The following is a 19,922-nucleotide window of genomic DNA, read 5'->3' as shown; positions in this document are numbered from 1 at the left end:
CCACCGCAGCCTCTCATCCCACAGTATCTTTCAAGGTGCACAAATTCATACACTGGGCCCCTAGTCTATTATAAAACTAGAGTCTTGAGAAATAACTGAGACCTATTTTTAATCTATGAAAATATCAATTTCTTCTTATTTGATCTTATATATTTTAGGCAATAGTTACTCTCCACTGTATATTTATATGATGAGCATTATTACCCCCATATTTTCACACATACACACACACTCACCATTGAGCAAGTTACTTAAACCTCAAAGCATTTATTTATTTATTGACTGTATTAAAATACTGAGTTTATTTTACATATACATTTCTGTCTCCACACCATTTCCATTTGTCTGACTGTCCCTAGTATTACAACATTCATACATACTTAAATCAAGCAAAGGGTGGGTATAGTTCCATCTTTACAAAGGAAATGGGCATTTTGAACAATATGTCCTTTACAGTGAAACCAGGACATGATAGGGGAGTTCCCATTCTGTATTAGAAAATGGGCAGTCATATATAAACTGGACCATAAATAAAATAACACAAAACATTTTAATAAACTATTGAAAAATATTTTCTTTAACAGACTTCCTTCACTGCCAAAGATCTTCAACAGGCTTCCTCTCAATCGTAGAAGCAACTCTTCACATAACCGAGGAACTTGGCTTCCATCTGTGCTAGGAAGAGATCTACTTTTTGCTACATTTGCATGCATTTTTGCTTTAATGTCTTCTACTAGGTCTTCTAGTGTCTTACAAGTTTTTATGTTTCTGGTTTTTTTTTTGAAGGCTTCTTTACCTTTTGTCTTACTTTTATGGTTTTGAGTCCTGTTCACTCTGGTTTGACTTTTGTGCAGTTTTGGCTGGAGTATTGCATACAGATTTCTTTACTAAAGCTTTTTCTTCAGCTTTCTCATCATCAGAATCATCATCATCATTGTTATCAGCAGCAGGTTCCACTTTTTTCTGTGGGACGTTGCTACCACTTCTAGCAGCAGATTGCTTTCCATCTATACGTAGGAGTTTTACACCCTCTTCCTCTTCATCCTCCAATTCTGCATCTTCCTCCACGGCTACTAAGTGCTGGCCACTAATATGCACAGCCCCGAAACCACATTTAACCCTACGGTTACAGGTGGGGTTATGGCAAGGCCCCCAAAGGAAACCCCTGGCTGTGCAGGCATTTCAAAGTTGCCAGTGTTACAACTGCCTTCATAATTCCTTGTCCCTGCTTCAACAACATGCCCTTCATCCTCTGCACCAGCCCCTAAAGGACTGTTCTGAAAGATGACTCATTAGTGCTCATTTCACTATTATCTACTGTAAAGTGTTGGTCTCTGTCGGTCTTCGGTTCACAGCAATCCTGGAGGCTGGAAGTCAGGACCAGGGTGCAGCGTGCTCAGGAGAAGGTTCTCTTCGAGGCTGCAGACTTCTCTTTGCATCCTCTCCTGGTGGAAGGGGCTTAGACCTCAAAGAATGTCAACGCCTTTCGTAAGAGTACACAACTGGTCAGTGCTAGAGCCCAAAGTAGAACCGCAAGCCTGTTTGACCCCGAATTGCAAATATTTTATCTTCTTTAATGCTGGGTGTTTATTTCATCAGTGGCGCGCATTTCTTTTTATCATTGCAGAGCATCGCCAGGCAATGTTGCCATTCAGTCATTCCCTCACCATTTGTAGGAGGCTTTCTGGTGGTATCACAGTAAATGTTTCAATAGCCTGCTCTTTGGAGGGAAAGCCCTATCCATGCCTAATATGCATGCATAGGCTATAAATACTGCCGCCATGCTGATTTCAAGGGACCAAGTTGACACAAATAGCCTGTATGGTTCCTGAAAATCTAACAATGACCTCTGGCAAACCAGCAGAGTCAGACCCAGGACTCCACGATTGCTTTCCATAGAGCAAGCGCTGTATTAGGCACTAGGGAAAAAATAGAAATAATGAGAGTTCTGCATTTGAATAATCCATGGTCTAGTCAAAGAAAGTGATAATCAACAAATCAAATTATCATAACTTCAGAAAAAATTAGATATTTAAAAACTCTGTTATCTTCTTTACTTTCTAATCTTTTAGAAGAGGGTTTATATTACTGTTCCAAGTTGAAGGCTATTTTAATCCCTCTCAAAACTGTAATTCAGGTAAATTAAATTTTGCCCTAGCCGTTAGCCAAAAAATTGTAAATTAATTCTATGTTAAAGCCTTTTATTTTTATCATTTCCAGTGAACAAAAATTCATTAATGTGAGTTCATCTTGTATATTCTCCCTAATGTGACTTTTACTACCTCCATAATAAATTAGAACAGAATTAAATGGTAGTAACTACTCACATAACATGTGATAATTACTATAATCACACCATCATCATTCTCTGTATTGATGTATTTTTCCTTCACTACATCAAGAAAATTATTTACTTCTAAGATGATGAATGGCTTTCAACTATAATGCAGATTGGTATTTCGATGATAGGTAATAGGGTAAACACAATTTTCCCTTGAAATGGAAACACGGCCTGCTCTGTGAGTTTCTGCATGTGTACACTTTATACTTAAGGACACTCTTTATTTTATATTTATTTTTTAGCTGTTGATCCTCACCCAAAGATATTTTTTCCATTGGCTTCTAGAGAGAATGAAAGGAAGAAAGGAGGAGAGAGAGAGAATGAGAGACATCATTGTGGAAGAGACACATCAGTTGGTTGCATCCCACACACTGGATTGAACCTGCAACCCCTGTTTGTGCCCTTAATGGAGACATGAACCCATGAGGCTTTGGTGCATGGGCCAACACTTCAACCACTGAGCCACACCGGCCAGCGCTTAAGGACACTTTAAATTTTGCAGACATTAACTGGGGGCTCGGATTAGGAAAAGTCTAATGTTATTGACAAAGGGAAATGCTTTGTCATATTTTTCGCTGAAATACACTGTGCTCTTTAAATATAATTTTTTTTATAATTTTTAAAAATGGAGAAAGCCACTTTCAGTTAACAAAATTGTTTTTTGATGATTCAAAGGCAGCCTCAATAAAGAATCCTATATAATAAAAGGTTAATTTGCAAATTGTCCCCTCAGGAGTTTGACCTACTGGGAGTTCGACTGCTCGTTATGATGTGCCCTGACCACCAGGGGGCGGCACAGAACAAAGAAAGGCCCCGCAGGCAGCTGGCAGCTGGCAGCTGGGGTAAGGAAGGCCCTGATTGGCCCTGATTGCCAGCCAGGCCTAGGGACCTTACCAGTGCATAAATTTCGTGCACCAGGCCTCTAGTTACTAAATACTTTTAAATACGAACTGAATTGTTCTCTTGTGTAAGTAGTATTTTATAAATGTATTTTTGTGAAAATTTCAATTCATTATGAGTGTCATAATTCCAACACTGTGAATCTGATGATCTGTTATGTGAAAGAGACTTTCTGCACATAGATGTAGCTCTTTTATTGACATAAACTACCTCCCCCCACAGTGCCAAAGGCTTATGCATGGAATTGCACATGTTTGTATTACTATTTTTTAAAAATTACACAAATGCTATTTGCATATACATTTACTTAAATGCATTGCTGTAATCGGAATAGTTTCTAATACTTTTTTTGTCTCAAAGTATGGCTGCTAAGAGTCTAACTATCACACTGGGCTCTATGACATATTTGATATTATAAATTAATCTGAATTTAAAAATGGTGATTATTAAAAATGATTTGTAGGACATGTTGACAAGAAAGTGGATGTAACCTTGATGTTTCTTCAAAAAACATGTCTTGAGCTAATTACTATGTTTTAAATAACCCCAAGTGAATGTTTTGATACAAAGGCTGTTAAGACATAGCTTTGTCCTGGACAGAGTCTGATGGAAGACAGAAACATAGACAATTATTTATGAGAACATATGACTGATTTGTTACATGTACAAGGTGCATGATAAAAACATGGGGTGGAGGGAAAGTAGGTAATGAAAGGCATGACTTTGAAACTTCAAACACAATAAGATTTATCCTCTCAGAGATTTTTCATAAGGATCATTCAACAGAGGTGAAATAAGACAGCAAAAACTTTATTAAAGGCTCAGTTGGTGGACACGGACAGATTTGTAATTGAGCATCTCTGATGGGTCATATTCTTTCAATCCTCCTTATTTATAACTTCATGTGGGTTAAAGTTTGTATATAATTACTTGATAGTATTAAAACAAGATTTTTCCCTTCTGGTGAACTGTCAATTTATTTACTGTCACACATATGAATAAAGCTATGCTCCATAGAAAAATATATTAGTTCTGCTCAGACCAACTATTGGTGGTAAGAATCATGAAAAACTGCCAGGTTTTAGCTTAGTCTACTTTTCATGTTTGTGGAGTTTGAGTTTAATTTTAAAGTATTTTATCATACTGTTGTTCCCATGATATCCAATGACTACAAAAACAGTCAGTATATTTTAAGAACATATATGAAGAGCATATTTTGTGGAAATGAAAGTGGAGGAAATTAAATTTGAAATGGGTGAAAGTGAGGAATTTTTTGCATATCTTATCAGATAAATCATTTGTGTGAGTGGCAGTAATTCAGAAGGTCTGGTGGTGATTTATATAAATGTCTTTCTGGTTTGGCATTTGTCCCAGAATTTTTATTTTTTAACAAAGCTATTTTGTAACAGTTGCAGTCAAACAACCTGCTATGAGTTTGGGAGTTTTCAACTTTGTACCGTTTCTGCCATGATTTCCCTTAGTATATGTAGAACATATGTTCAGGGAACAGAATTCCTGCTTTAATGGTGGTTATATTTAAAGACAAGCAGCAAAACTTACTTCTTTCCCCAACTCTTTTCAAATGCAACATAATTTTAACTTAAATCTTCAAAATAGAGCATGCTGGGTTCTTGCTGATAAAATGAAGGAGACAGAAATCCTTCAGGGAAGATTAGTGATATTTCCTCTGCTGACCCATTTGGTATAGCATCCATTTTTACCAAAGCCACGGCCATTTTATGGTCTTGAGAGGCTCAAGCCACCAAGATGTTAGTCAGCAAGGCCATTGGAAAATATACAAACTACTAGAGGCCTGATGTATGAAGATTTGTGCAAGAATGGGCCTTCCTTCCCCTGGCTGCCGGCACTGCCTTTGCTCCAGCTGGAGCCACCTTTCCACCTTCCCATGCTGCCCAGAGGCCTGGAGCAGCTGGGGCAGTGCAGAATGCCTGTATCGTCACCATGGTGACAATGCAAGCATCCCACCCTGCCCCTGGCCACTTGTCGCCTGTGTATGCAAATTAACCCACCATCTTTGTTGGGTTAATTTGCATAATCACTCCCAATTGGCTGGTGGACCTTGTGGAGGTACAGTCAATTTGCATATTTCTCTTTTATTAGTGTAGATTGGAAGGGTGTATATGAAATTTGAGTGGGAAAAAGAGGCCCAAGAAGTCCTGCCTTACTAAGTAATAGCATAGTCTTATGACTGTTGCTATAATAGTTGTTTGTTTCATTCATAACTCATTTTACTTTTATTTTTATTTTACAAGAAACTATTTTAGGAACAACAAATGAAAATGTGCATTTTTAATGAAAAATTAACGATTGGGTTTCTGCTTCTCAAGAAAGTTAGTGATGCAACTTTCAAAAAATATATATCTGCATTCACCATCCACTGTGGGAACTAGAGACCCCAGATATGCTGATAAAGCGCCTCCATGGGCTTCCATTTTTATGGTTAATTTGAGATGACTACAAGACAGGATTTAATACATGCAGCAGATGTGTTTATAAAACATTCTACGAAACAACTTTTTATGTAGATCAAATTTCTATCATTCTAAGTTTATCTTGCTCACTTTTGATTCAAAAATTTTATGTTCAAGGACAAAATATAAGTGAGAGCTGCTGATTTATTGGCTTGAACAACAAAAGAACTTTCCAAAAATAGTTCCATTTGTTTTTTCCTTCCATTCATGGAATCAAATATTTAAAAGCTTATTGTGTCTGTATTAGTCAGGATTTTCCAGGAGAGAGAGGGAGAGAGAGAGAGAGAGAGAGAGAGAGACAGAGAGAGAGAGAGAGACTGAAGAACTTGGCTCAGGTGATAGTGGAGACTTAATAAGTGTAAACCCCGCAGGCTAGAGACCCTGGGAAGACTTGCAGTTTGAGTCCCAAGGCAACCTGCTGACAGAATTATTTTTTTCTTGGAGGAGGCCAAACTTTGCTTTATGCAGGCCTTCACCTGATTGGATGAAAACCTCCCATATTATGGAAGATAATCTGCTTTACTCAAATGTTAATCTGATCCAAAAACACTTTTACAGAAACATCTAGAAAAATGTTTGATGAAATATCTGGATACAATGACCCAGACAAATCATTACATAAAATTAACTATCACAACATCCAAGGTAAAGCATCTTATATTCATATGAATGATGTTATTTTCCATTAAAATTTGAACATTAATATCATACATTAAAATGTTGCAGTGGCAAAAACAATATTCTTACCAAATAAACAAATCTATGGAGCAGGATGTTACTTGAAATTATCATGGGTAGCATATCATTCATATTTGTGCATAAACTACCTGCAGTATTTTACCAAACAATGGGGAAGCCATGGTTGTTGAAAACTGAAAGCTCAACTACACAATTCACATTAAAAAAGTTTGCTTTAAGATGGAAGTAGGCATTTTCCTTTTATCCTTGGATTCTAAAATTCAATCCAGTTTTAGAAATGTTTGATACTTTGAAGAGCCACTTTGTAAATCATCTTAAAAGTTCTACAATGGTACCGATTTCTAATTTTGGGGCACGCACACTTTTCCTCTGTATTTTGGTACTAGTTCATTTGGAATTAGTTGGAGATGTCAAATAAAATCATTCAGAAAATAGAAAACACACACACACACACACACAATTTTGAAGCTTTTAATGAATTTCAGTTATTTAAAATAAGCTTGAAAATAGAAAATATTGAAATGTATACCTATAAAAACATAACAGGAACTGCATAAATTAAATATAAAGAGCATAGAGAATATAAAAGATTTTATTTTAAAATTTTATTTTTAAATTGTGAAATTTACTTTCTATACCAGAGTGGTGAAAAAAAATGAAAATTCCAATAACTTTGAGGTATTAATATTTTGAAAGGCAAAATATTATTAATAGAGAAAACTTGATTTAAAGTGTTTGCTGAAAAAGCTAGAAGAGAGGCAAAATGAAAACCAAACCTAATAAAAATATTAGTTTAAATAATTTTGTATTTTAATATGAAAAATTAGAATTGAGCATATTTTAATTCATAGAGATTTTCTGAGCTTAGAGGAAAATTTAGCATATGTACAAAGTATTTCTTCAATTAAAATACAGTCTACAAAAGAGATTCAATTGAAGGTATCAATAATTTCAAATATCTTATATAATAAAAGTCTAATATGCAAGTTGTCCTCTCAGGTGGTTGTTTGACCAGGAGTTTGACCTGGAGTTCGACCACTTGCTATCATGTGCACTGACCACCAGGGGGTGGCATGGAACATGACAGGTATCAGCAACTTGGTGCTAGCAGTGGGTGGCAGTGACGGCACTGCTGGCTCTGATGGGCCCTGACAATAGTGGGACAGTGCGGGATGGTGGAGCAGGTGAGTAGGCAGTGCCAGGCCAAGGCAGGCCCCAAAGACAGCAATCAGCTGTGGTGGCAGGGGGCAGGGCCACCGCCCAGCTCCCAGGTGCTGAGGGAGCCAGGTAGGGAGCCCGGCACTGAACAATCATCCCACAAGCAGGATGGTGGAGCGGGTGAGGGGTTGGTGCCAGGCCACGGTGGGGTGCCAGGCGGGGCTGCAGCGCTGCAAGGCTGGGAGCGCAAGCTGGGGCCTGATCCCCACAGGCCATCCTAAGGGACCCCACCCATGCACGAATTCATGCACTGGGCCTCTAGTGTTAATCATAAAATGCAACTTATAAGATTTTCTTTTAGTTTATAAGATTTCTTATTTTATTTTTATCTTGTTATTATATTTTCATATTTACTGTTGAAAGTATTGTAGATGTCCCCATTTTTTCCTCATTGACCCCTTGTGGCCCTCACCCACCCCCACCCAAGCCTTCACCACACTATTGTCTGTGTCCATGGATCATGCAAATATGCATACAAGTTTATTGGTGGTTCTCTTCCACCATCCATCCACCCTCTCCACCTTCCCTCTGAGATTCTGCACTCTGTTCCATGCTTCTATGTCTCTGGATCTATTTTGTTCATCAGTTTATTTTGTTCATTAGATTTCACATATAAGTGAGATCATGTGATACTTGTCTTTCTCTGACTGGTTTGTTTCACTTAGCATGACAGTCTCCAGAGCCCTCCATGCTGTCTCAAAGGGTAAGAGGTCCTTCTTTTTTTACAGCTGCATAGTATTCCATGGTATAAATGTGCTGCAGCTTTTTTATCCACTGATCTACTGATGGGCACTTGGGCTGTTTCCAGATCTTAGCTATTGTAAATTGTGCTGCTATGAACATAGGGGTGCATACATTCTTTTTGATTGGTGTTTCGGGCTTATTAGGATATATTCCCAAAAGTGGGCTCAAATGGCAGTTCAATTTTTAATATTTTGAGGAAACTCCATATTTTTTTCCACAGTGGCTGCACCAGTCTGCATTCCCACCAGCAGTGCACAAGGGTTTCCTTTTCTTCATGTCCTCACCAGCCCTTGTCATTTGTTGATTTGTTGATGGTAGCCATTCTGACTGGTGTGAGGTGATATCTCATTGTGGTTTTAATGTGCATCTCAACGGTGATTAGTGACTTTGAGCTTACATATTTTTAGATTTTTACAAAATATAATTTAAAATAAGACCAAAATGAACATACATTTTTCTGAAATGTACCAGTTATATGATATGAAACTGGTACAGATATAAATTTGATTAAAACATAAAAAGTAGCCGAAACCGGTTTGGCTCAGTGGATAGAGCATCGGCCTGAGGACTGAAAGGTCCCAGGTTCGATTCCGGTCAAGGGCACGTACCTTGGTTGCGGGCACATCCCCGGTAGGGAGCGTGCAGGAGGCAGCTGATCGATGTTTCTCGCTCATCGATGTTTCTAACTCTCTATCTCTCTCCCTTCCTCTCTGTAAAAAATCAATAAAATATATATTAAAAAAAATAAAAAATAAAAATAAAATAAAGCATAAAAAGTGTATCAAAAATAATGAAATTGCTTATGCTATGTTTTTACTATACAGATAATCAATATAAAGTAGAATTTATGTTTGTTATGTGAAGAACTCTACCCCTAAACTAAAAATCATTAATGACAAAGTTTATTAATTGATCAAATAATTTTATTTAAAATGTTCAAATTTTTGGTTCCAGGATTGTTAAAATAACCAATTCCTTATTAACCTGCTGCCAATTCAAGGAGAGTTTGGAAGTTAACTTCAGAATAAGCACAAGGATAGACTTATTGCTTAATTTTATGTATTTTTACTGGTATTCTTATTAATAATTCCTATTTTTATGAAAGATGCTATCAGGTACATCAAGTGTTCTGTGTACTCTAGTAAGCCCATAAAGTAAGTGCCACTTTCATTTCTTGTGGAGATAAAGAAAACAAGGCATAGAGAGGTTTAGCAAAAATCAAGGTCACAGAAGTGGGAACTGGTGAAGCAGCCCAGCTTTGCATTCTCTCAGTGCTCCTTGGAGACAATGCAGCACAGTGAGAGGGGAGCACTGAGTAGGTAAGGGTCCTTTGCCAACAGTAAACTTATAATGTCACAACGATACAAGTACAAAACTCATGTAAATCCCGAAGTAGGAGAAACATGGGCCCAGCTATAAAACACCATAGGACCATCAGGCTTACCCCTCTCGCATCGCTTTGAAGGAACATTAAATGTACTTGATTTGACAAGATGTGTCTCTGAGAGCAGGTGTCTGCAACACACTGCTCATTTTTCAAACATTATTTCATGTGGGATGGGGAGCATTTTTAGGTGGTTTTTCTTCACTACCTGGTCCTCTCTGATCTGGAGAGTTAACAAAATTTCTATGTGGGGCAAAGGAAGCTCATGTCCAACATTCTCTAAATTAGATTGCTAAATGGCCAATTCGATCATCTTGTAGTCAAAAAGTGTTGCAGAGGTAAAAACAATAGATCATCATTCACCATCTACTGATATCCCACAGTATTCCCATGGATACCACTTTTCTTAGCTCTAGCCGGTATGGCTCAGTTGGTTGGGCATCATCCTGTGCACTGAATGATTGCTGGTTCGATTTCTGGTCAGGGCACATGTGCAGGTTGTGGGCTCAATTCCTGGTCAGTCAGGGGCATTGCAAAAGGCAGCCAATCGATGTTTCGCTCTCACATTGGTTTCTCTCTCTGTCTCTCTCTTCCTCCCTCTCTCTCTAAAAATCAATAAAAATATTTTAACAAAAACAAACAAAAAACAAACTAAACTTTCTCTTGTGAAGGAATTAATTTTTTAAAAAAGTATTTTTCTCCTCTCAAACCTTAAGAAGTCGCCGGATTAAGAACACAAAAGATAATTAGCATATACCTATTGGACATTTTAAACTTACAACATTATTTGATAGGAATTTTTGTCCAAGTTCCAGCATGTAGAACATCCTCTGGCAAAGCCATTAGAATGTTTCTGAGTTGTATTACCCCACTCCTACAAGGCACCCCTGATGAAACATACATTGTATTCTTATTAGCACTCACACAATTTAGTTCTTTGTAAAAAAGCACGTTTCTGTTACACTCTTTCTTTGGAAGTCTTATCTCCTCTCTAGCAGCATTTACTCGATATCCCCTGTGCTCTTTTGGAGCAGTTGTAGTACACAGAGTGGGATCTGTCAAGCATGAATATTCCATAAAAGATCGTAGGGGTTCTGTGGTTCACTAACTCTGTTGTCTTTGAAGGCAAATTTCAACATTAACACCGAGTTCTGTTCTCCCTTTGTGGAACAAAGATATAAAATGAAAACCCCACATTATGAGGGTAAATCCTATTCGGTGGGGAGTTATTCATATAGGCTAAAGCATGTATTTGCACTTCCTCCTTACCCAGAGTCTTAAGGCATGTTGCAAGAAGCCTGTATCAGTTTATATCAACTAGAAAAATGTCAACACGAGAGAATTAATTCATGAATAACTTTTTAACTTACAAATAAGGCCTTAACCATAGTTTGGACTATGACATAAGGATCAGATTTTATTCACCTTTTTATCTCTATATAACAAAATGCCTGGCACATAATATTTGCTTAATAAATAAACCTTTGTTAAAGGAATGAAGCATGGGTGGTCAAACGGTGGCCATTGGACCAAATCTGGCCACACTTTATTTTGCACAGACCATGAACACACTCATGCTCATACGCCTACTATCTGGCCCTTGATATAAAATGTTTCCTAAATCCTGCATAGGAGAATGCTTGAAAATAGGGAAAGAAATAACTAGTTATCTTTTTCATGACCATAACTTTATGTACTTACAATTGAAAGGGTTAGCCAGCTAGCTTTATTAGGAGGGTTTAAGGAATGAGGAGGGTTCATGGGAGAGGACTGCAAAGATGGAGACTTGAAGACGCCAGGGTGCTTATCCTACTTACTAGTATACAGAGGTTAGAGAAATGCCACAGGAAGAGGGGGTCCAGGCAGATGGAAACATTTCTGGCCTGAGCAACTAAAATAGCCATAAAACAAGGACAGACAGAGATATCTCTGGCCTGAGCAGCCAGGAGATCAAAGGCAACTCCAACGAGCAAGATAAGGGGCAGAGTGTGAAGGGGCACCATGTGGACTTTGAGCTTTGAAACTAATGCCGTGTAGCACAATGACCAATGAGGAAAACATGGGGGTCCCACATTAAGGAAAGAGACCAATAAGAAAAGGTCAGATTTGCCGAAACCGGTTTGGCTCAGTGGATAGAGCGTCGGCCTGCGGACTGAAAGGTCCCAGGTTCGATTCCGGTCAAGGGCATGTACCTGGGTTGCGGCACATCCCCGGTAGGAGATGTGCAGGAGGCAGCTGATTGATGTCTCTCTCATCGATGTTTCTAACTCTCTATCTCTCTCCCTTCCTCTCTGTAAAAAAATCAATAAAATATATTTAAAAAAAAAAGAAAAAGAAAAGGTCAGATTCAAACCCAGAACTGCAGCATATATAAACTGGACTATGACATAAGGGTCAGATTTTATTTACCTTTTTATCTCTCTTTATATAACACAATATAAAGAGATTTTTTATAAATTTATTTTTTTATTGCTTGAAGTATTACAAAGAGTATTACATATGTCTCCTTTCCCCGCGCCCCGCCCTTGACATTCCCCCGGCCTCCCCTACCCCCCAGTGTCTTATGTCCATTGGTTATGCTTATATGCATGCATACACGTCCTTCGGTTGATCTCTTACCCCGCCCTCCGGCCCCCAAACCCTCCCTGGCCTTCCCGCTGTAGTTTGACAGTCTGTTCGATGCTGCTCTGCCTCTCTATCTATTTTTGTTCATCAGTTTATAATGGTCTTAATATAAAGAGATTTTTATTTTTTTCTGGTTCTGTCTTCCTCTGAAAGTCTTTCACATGCATGAACTTCAGAGGTTGCAGACATGGTCACTTATTCCAGCGGTTCTCAACCTGTGGGTCGCGACCCCTGAAAATACATCCTGCATATCAGATATTTACATTATGATTCATAACAGTAGCAAAATTACAGTTATGAAGTAGCAACGAAAATAATTTTATGGTTGGGGGTCATCACAAAATGAGGAACTGTATTAAAGGGTCGCGGCATTAGGAAGGTTGAGAACCACTGATTCCATTCTAACATAGTTAAGGGCAGCTGAGGGATGATGTTCTCAATTCTTCTCTTACTATCAAAAATGGAAAACTCTGTGTCTTTGCTGAACACCCATCATATGGCCCCTACTGGTAGGTCCAAGTTTTCAATCATGTGTTCATTCTCAAAACAAATGAGCAGCTGTTCAGTTTTGCTAAGAAGAAGATAATGTTACATTTTCTTCCTTTAGGTATTCTTTTTCCTAGAAGCCAAATTATGTCAACTTCAAAAGTAAAATGTAAAAATAATCACAATGTGTTTGGTTTTTCCTACTTTTTGCATTTTAAATCTGCTTACTTAAATGTTTTTATAAATAGAACAGTAATTTTATATCCATGTGTTCATTTACTCATACAAAAGCTAAACGCCTAGTATGTGTCTAGCATGGAGCAATGCATTAGGGATAGAAACTCAAATAAAATAAATATTAGACTTAGATGAAGTGCTTAGTGATGAGTACAATTCTAAATCCCGAACATAACAAATATGTCCCACTAACTAGGTTCTGATCTGATCAGGAGTATATTAAGATATCTAATATGTTCAAGTTTAGAGACATAAAGAATCTCTGATGGCCAGAACCAAGAGTTTACGCTCTGCCATTTAGGCTACAAAAACAAAAATAACTCCCCTAGACTCTTTGAGCCCCAGTTTAAAATGACCTTGCTGTGTGAACACACTGCAGTGACTGCTATGAGCGAGGCGCTGGGACACCTCCATCCTCCAGGCATCAGTCTGCCCGATTCTCTTCCACTGGAGCAATCACACTTTCTTAGGATCACCTTGGACCACAGGGCTTGTGTTTCTCAGGCTTGCCGCTCACAATAAATATGTCAGTGTCCCTACCGTTTAGACAACTTCCAAACCAATTCCCCTAATCAGGTGATTAAAAGAAAAGATTTTCCTGTCAGTCCTGTCTTATACAAGTTCAGTCCTGTCATCCTGAGAGATAGCTGCCCTCCTTCCTTTGACAGAAGTGAGGTCCTGGATCGCCTCCCCCTTTGCTCAGAAGCAAGAAAGCAACAGCTGACACAGCAGCTTTGCCTGGGGGAGAAGCTCATGTTACCTCTTAGAGTGGCCACAGGAGGCTACACAAGCAAAGAAATGCTAAGGAAGAAAAAGGGTGCGTGAGAAGAGTGGCTCGCTTCCCTTAGGGCTGAGATCATGGGCAGGTGAAAAGGCAGACAGCTGAGCAGGCATGAAAGAGGCTATTATTGGTCGGCTTTGGGGCAGGTGGTTCGTGAATGAGGAACTTATCTCAAACACTAGGACAATGACCTTTCTCACTTTGTGCTGGCTTCTCTGGTTACTGGGTGCCTCTCCATTCCCTGATTGTGGCTCAGGCTACAAATGCTGCCATCAAGATGACCATTTCCTAAGCAACCATGTTCTTAAGTCTCAAAGCTGTTATAACTCTTCAAGCTTTACATTTATCTACATGATTTTTCAGGGAGAGGGAAGAAAAGGACTTTATAATTTAAATTCCCATGTGCTGCCTGAGCTCCCAAAATATAGAGACTGAATATTTGATTTAATATGCTCTTGGTTGGCCAACCACAACTAGAATCTCAAACTTGCTACTCAAAATTTAAAATATTCCAACTGCAAGCTTCAGCTGTAGAATTTTATATAATTGCTCCCTGGGATGTTTGTAGATGATGCTCCTTCCCCAAAATTGCTTCTCTAGTTACCCATCTTTAAACTCTCATTAATAATAACGGCTGTGATTTATCAAGTGCTTATTATGTTAAGAGTACTGTTCTAAGTGCTTTACATGTATTAACTCACTCCTCAGAGGAAAATCCTCTTATCATTCCCATTCTAATTTTTATGGCATGCAGTCTACAGAGAGATTAAGTAAATTGCTCAAGGTCACACAGCTAGTAAGTGGCAGAGCTGAGTAAATTCAGGTAGGGTGGCTCTAGAGAGCCCAAGTTCTTAGTGGTTAAGCTCCTTTGTTAACCCCTGGGCTCATTATGCAGCAGGAACCCTCATTGCTTCATCGCCATTATTTCCTTGAGGAGAAGATGTTTGCATGTTGTTTCTGGAACACACCTAGCAAAAATCTTGCAACCGTGCAATTCACATAGAGTACCATGCAGACACTATTGGGTGTTTACATGCTAAGGAGCCTGTAGTGGGTTAGAAATGCCCTAGTCCCTCTCTCATACTTTTGTTGTATCAGTCAATAGATTTGGGGAGGCAGAATGAATTATATGCATAACAGAAACAGGAAGTGCTTTATTACTTAGCTAATAGATGTGAGAAGATGACATTAACACATATATCCCAATCTATGGAGTAATTGTCGTGTATATTATGTACACATATGATGCTATTCAAGCAAAATAAAATTTGTTGTGGGAAATGTATGCTCCATTTTTTATTCTGCCATCAACATACCACTCAATATAGCATGTGGTCTGAAGAGAAAGGAAAAACAAGCATCCCCAAGTTCTTTTCAGACTCCCCAGTGGTTAATTATATTCTGATGCAAATCTACTGGAGAAGTTTCCAATGCCAAGTCAAGCATGATTGGGCATCAAAGATTATAAACCTTTGGGGGAAATCCATATTAATATGGAAGAGTGGAAGCCATTCGTGTCATTTTAGCATTTCAGAACACTCATCTGACTTAAAGAAATTGTTTGTTGTTCTTTAAAAGAAAAGATGAAAGGGCACATATCACTTTGGGCAGAATTCTGCAGAAACCATAATCTACAACTACTGCACTTATCTGAAACTCTGTACTTTATTTTAAAGGTCGTGGCTGTATAATTCTGACTTTAGCAAGCAGGAATATTTTTCAAAAGTGTAGCCTAATTTTATTGTTCATCTTTAAATATTCATTTCATATTTTATGGGATAAGAATTTGAAATTCAAATTACTTCATTTCCCCTTATTCTTAGAAAAATCATCTACATGTAAGAGTTGCAGTTCATTTATAACAAAATACAAATAAACTTCATAATCCAACAGGAACTAATTAAAACTATTGAAAAGCCTGTACTTACAGGTGAGTAAACTTTAAATTCCAGTTGCATAACTCAGAATCTCTATGTCATTTTCAGGAAATTATTCATTTGCAGTCATTGAAACAGAAAGCTGAAAAGGACATTAAAGCTCACCTCCTAGAAAACCATGATATTACTGATGAGGTCTGGAGAAGTTCCTCAACAAGTACAAGGTCATTTTCTAATAGCTGTGAAGTTAAAGATCAAATTAAGGTCTGCTGTTTCCAAGTCAGTTGTGCTTTCTAAGAAACGCTTGGTCAAGACCTACTAGATACGGAGTAAATCTTTCTGGTATCTTGTGCCCAAGATCTAGCCAGGAAACCTTTTCTCAAGCCCCCAAAGAGGCATTTCAGGTGACACTGGGTCTCCTGTGCAGTCTCTGATTTTCAGTAAGACACAGTATTCCCATGGATACCACTTTCTAGACAATCCAAAGGAGGGCTCAATGAAAGAGCCTAATTTTTCTAGAAAACAGTATCATCATTTTCTCCTGTTCACATTGCATTCAGACTGTTTTTTGTTTTTTTGTTTGTTTGTTTTTTTTTAGACTGTTAATATTAAGAACATTTGATATAAAATCTCAACATCAATGTCCATCTATTGGAGACAGTGGTCAGATAGGAAACATGATATAGACTACACACTCCCTTCCCTATTTCTTTGCTCTAGCATCAGTTTCCCAGGGCAATTGCAATGAAGTACCCCAAACTGGGTGACTTATAACAATATAAGTTTTTCTGTCACAGTTCTGGGGAATAGAAGTCTGAAATCAAGGTGTCATTGTGACTAACTCTCTGCTTCTCTTCCAGCTACGGGCAATTTCTGGCAAGACTTGGTGTCACTTGGCTTATCGCCGAATCACTCCTGTTTCCCCCTCTGTTTTTGCATAGCCTTCTTTCCTCTGTATGTGTGTCTGTGTGTCTCAAAATGTCCTTCTCCTTATAAGGATACCAGTCACTGGGTGTAGGGCCCACCTTAATCAATTTTACTTAATTTCATCTGAAAATATTCCTAACAAAGGTTACATTTAGAGGTACTTTGGGTTAGAACTTCAACATGTCTTTTGGGGCCACAATTTAACCCAGTTCAACTCCCAAGTAGATGATTTTTTAATAAAGAGACCACTGTTGCAGAATACAATGGATGTCCTATTGGATCACTGTTTTCTGAACTTACCATAAATGCTTGGCCAACTCAGAAAAAAATGAAAATGGAATAGCTTGGTCTGATACCAGACCCCATTACTCAGCTTGGTACGGGCATTTTCTACAAGTCAGAGCTGAGGCCCATTTCTACTGTGTCAGGCCACGTACGCCAGTGCAGAGATGGGGCGATAGTTCCTGGTGAGAGGATCCTTTTATGGTCCTTATTACAATACTAGGGGCCCAGTGCATGAATTCGTGCACCTTGAAAGAAACTGTGGGCCGTGAGGCTGCAGTGGGCACAGGGGCGGGTCTCGGCCCATCCTCCATGCCTCAGCCTGGCCCTTCCAACTACGGCCCCCGATCCCCTGTCTGCCAGCAGACCTGCTCCCACCGCCCCTCCCATGCGCTGATGGCTCCAGCCCCACTCACACCTGCTGACGGTGCGAAGCAATTAGGGCCGGTGCCAGCAGCAGGTGTGAGCGGCAGCTGATTTCCCGATCACCCCTCAGAAGCAGAGGGAGGTGGAGAAGCCCTTAAGGGTGATCAGGGCTGGCAGCCACCTCTCACACCAACTGCCAGCAGCGGGTGTGAACGGCGGCTCTGGCTCTGGCAGTGGGTGCAAGTGGGGCCGGCTCCAGCAGCAGGTGTGAGCACCAGGCGGGACCACAGTGTGCAGGAGCAAAGAATTTTCAGTAACGACCGGAGGCTCACACCGATAACAATGGCTGGCACGCCGCCTTGATCTGGCGCTCCGGCTCACCTGCTCACCAACGCCAGCCATGTTCCGTGCTCTGCTGCCTGCCGCCAATGCCCGCCATGTTATACACTCGGCCCCTGGTGGTCAGCGCACGTCATAGCAACCAGTTGTTCAGTTGTTTGGTTGTTCGACCATTTGGTCTATTTGCATATTAGGGTTTTATATATAGATAAATTGGAATATTTATTTTTGAATTCTATGTTTATGTTTTTACACACTAGGAAATTTTAAACTACCCCTAGTCTTTTCTCATATCTGTTTATCTGACCCGGACTCTGAGACCCTCCTGCTATACAGCTGTCCCTTCCAATCAGCACCTGCTCAAGTTCCAGAGGATATAATAACTCCATCCAACAGTAGGTACCAGCACAGCGTATACCTGGCACAAGCTGTGGGATGCATCTGGAGAGTGATGCTCAATTTTTCTCCTTATATCTCTTATAAATGTCTGCTTATGCTTTTTCCACCTGGTGTCAAATATGTATGTGTGTATTTATATCTATTTATATGACTGTAAATTCATTAAGGGGAAAAGTTGAAACTAGATTTATCTTGAGAAAGTTTATATTCATTGGTATAATGACCTGCACATAACAGAGACTTAAGGAATATTTTCAGAGTAAATAAATGCTTGGGTTTTTTAAGCCAAAACTGGTTACATATGAATAAAATTGTGCTTGAATTTTGTAAAAGACCAATAAGCATAACTATTTTTTCACACGTACTACATCTGTTCACGGCATTGCTTTTAATGAGTTGGTCTCATGCACAAGGAAATTTTACCAAATTTGGAAACATGTTATTTGGCAAAAATAAATATGTTGAATCATAATTATTCTTTGGCTTCTCACAAGGAGTTATTCTTAAACTATGTGTAAAGAATGAAATTATTTTTACTTTTTGATTTTTAAATTATAGAGAAGACAAAAGTCATTGAAAATAATTAGTATATAGATCTGACAAGCTAGATTTATTTAAACAAATGTACAAAATTCAAATAACAACTAATGATTAATATTGTCAATATTTTAAGTTATCAAGCCAAATTATGACATATTAGAAAAGGGTGCACTGAAAGGTTGCCATTAAAACATAATTTTGGGGAAAATCCTTATTTCTGGTCATTCAAGATAGAGTTTAAAACTGACATAATATAATTTATTTTTAAATGTCTGTTGATGCTGACAAGAAAAAAAAAGACAGTATATGAAATTAAAAATAGAATTGGTCCCATTACAATTTTTACGATACACTTTTTGTTATATCTTTTGGATCTTAAAATGTGTAGGTCTGGGCATTTGAAAAAATACCCGGAAATGGAACCTCCACATAAATCTTCCAGGTGTGCAGCATGGAGAGCCCTCTAGCACCAACTTGCGGGCCCTTCACATCGCAGACCGACTTGGCTTTATATCTGAAATCCTGTTTCTTAAGCTTTACCACAAAGATTTTGAGGCAAAAATATGCTTATACTAGAGCCCCGATGCATGAAATTCGTGCATGGGTAGGGTCCCTAGGCCTAGCCAGCGATCAAGGCCAATCTGCAAGGCGACTGGAAGTGTGATCGGGGGCCCCCCTCTGGCACCCACCTTGGCTGGCCTGGGGCCTGCAGGCCGGGGGCAGCTCCCGCATTGAGCATCTGCCCCCTGCTAGTTAGTGTGCATCATAGGGACTGGTCTTTCCACTGGTCATTCTGCCGTTCGGTCACTTTGTATATTAGGTTTTTATTATATAGTACTAGAGGCCCGGTGCACAAAAATTTGTGCACTCAGAAGAGGGGTCCTTCAGCCCGGCCTGTGCCCTCTTGCAGTCTGAGACCCCTCGGGGGATGACCACCTGCTGGCTTACGCCCGCTCCACGGGGGGATTGGGCCTAAGCTGGCAATCAGACATACCTCTGGCAGTCCAGGAGCCCTTGGGGATATCCACTTGCCAGCAGGAAGCAGGCATAAGCTGCAGTTGGACATCCTTAGTGCTGCTGAGGAGGTGGGAGAGGCTCCCACCACCACCACTGTACTGGCAGCTGTCAGCCTGGCTTGTGGCTGAGCAGAGCTCCCCCCGTGAGAGTGCACTGACCACCAGAGGGCAGCTCCTGAATTGAGCATCTGTCCCCTAATGGTCAGTGTGTGTCATAGTGACCAGTCATTCCCAGTCATTCTGCTGTTAGGGTCAGTTTGCATATTACC

At 39.4% G+C, this 19,922-nt stretch overlaps 1 protein-coding gene and 1 pseudogene across 1 annotated transcript in view; both read right to left on the bottom strand.

Moving 5' to 3' along the window:
- DPP10 (dipeptidyl peptidase like 10) overlaps positions 1-19,922 on the bottom strand; it is a 1,368,028-nt gene that overhangs the window by 1,134,129 nt on the left and 213,977 nt on the right. The gene's annotated exons all lie outside the window — the stretch shown is intronic.
- Positions 559-17,798, bottom strand: LOC139015433 (nucleophosmin pseudogene; annotated as a pseudogene).

The sequence above is a fragment of the Myotis yumanensis genome, unplaced genomic scaffold (genome assembly GCF_028538775.1).
Source record: "Myotis yumanensis isolate MYYU_CA2020_CCGP unplaced genomic scaffold, mMyoYum1.0.hap1 SCAF_8, whole genome shotgun sequence".
Classification (NCBI taxonomy): Eukaryota; Metazoa; Chordata; class Mammalia; order Chiroptera; family Vespertilionidae; genus Myotis; species Myotis yumanensis.
The sequence above is the reverse complement of the archived record's forward strand: the minus strand, read 5'-3'. Positions and strand labels throughout refer to the sequence as shown.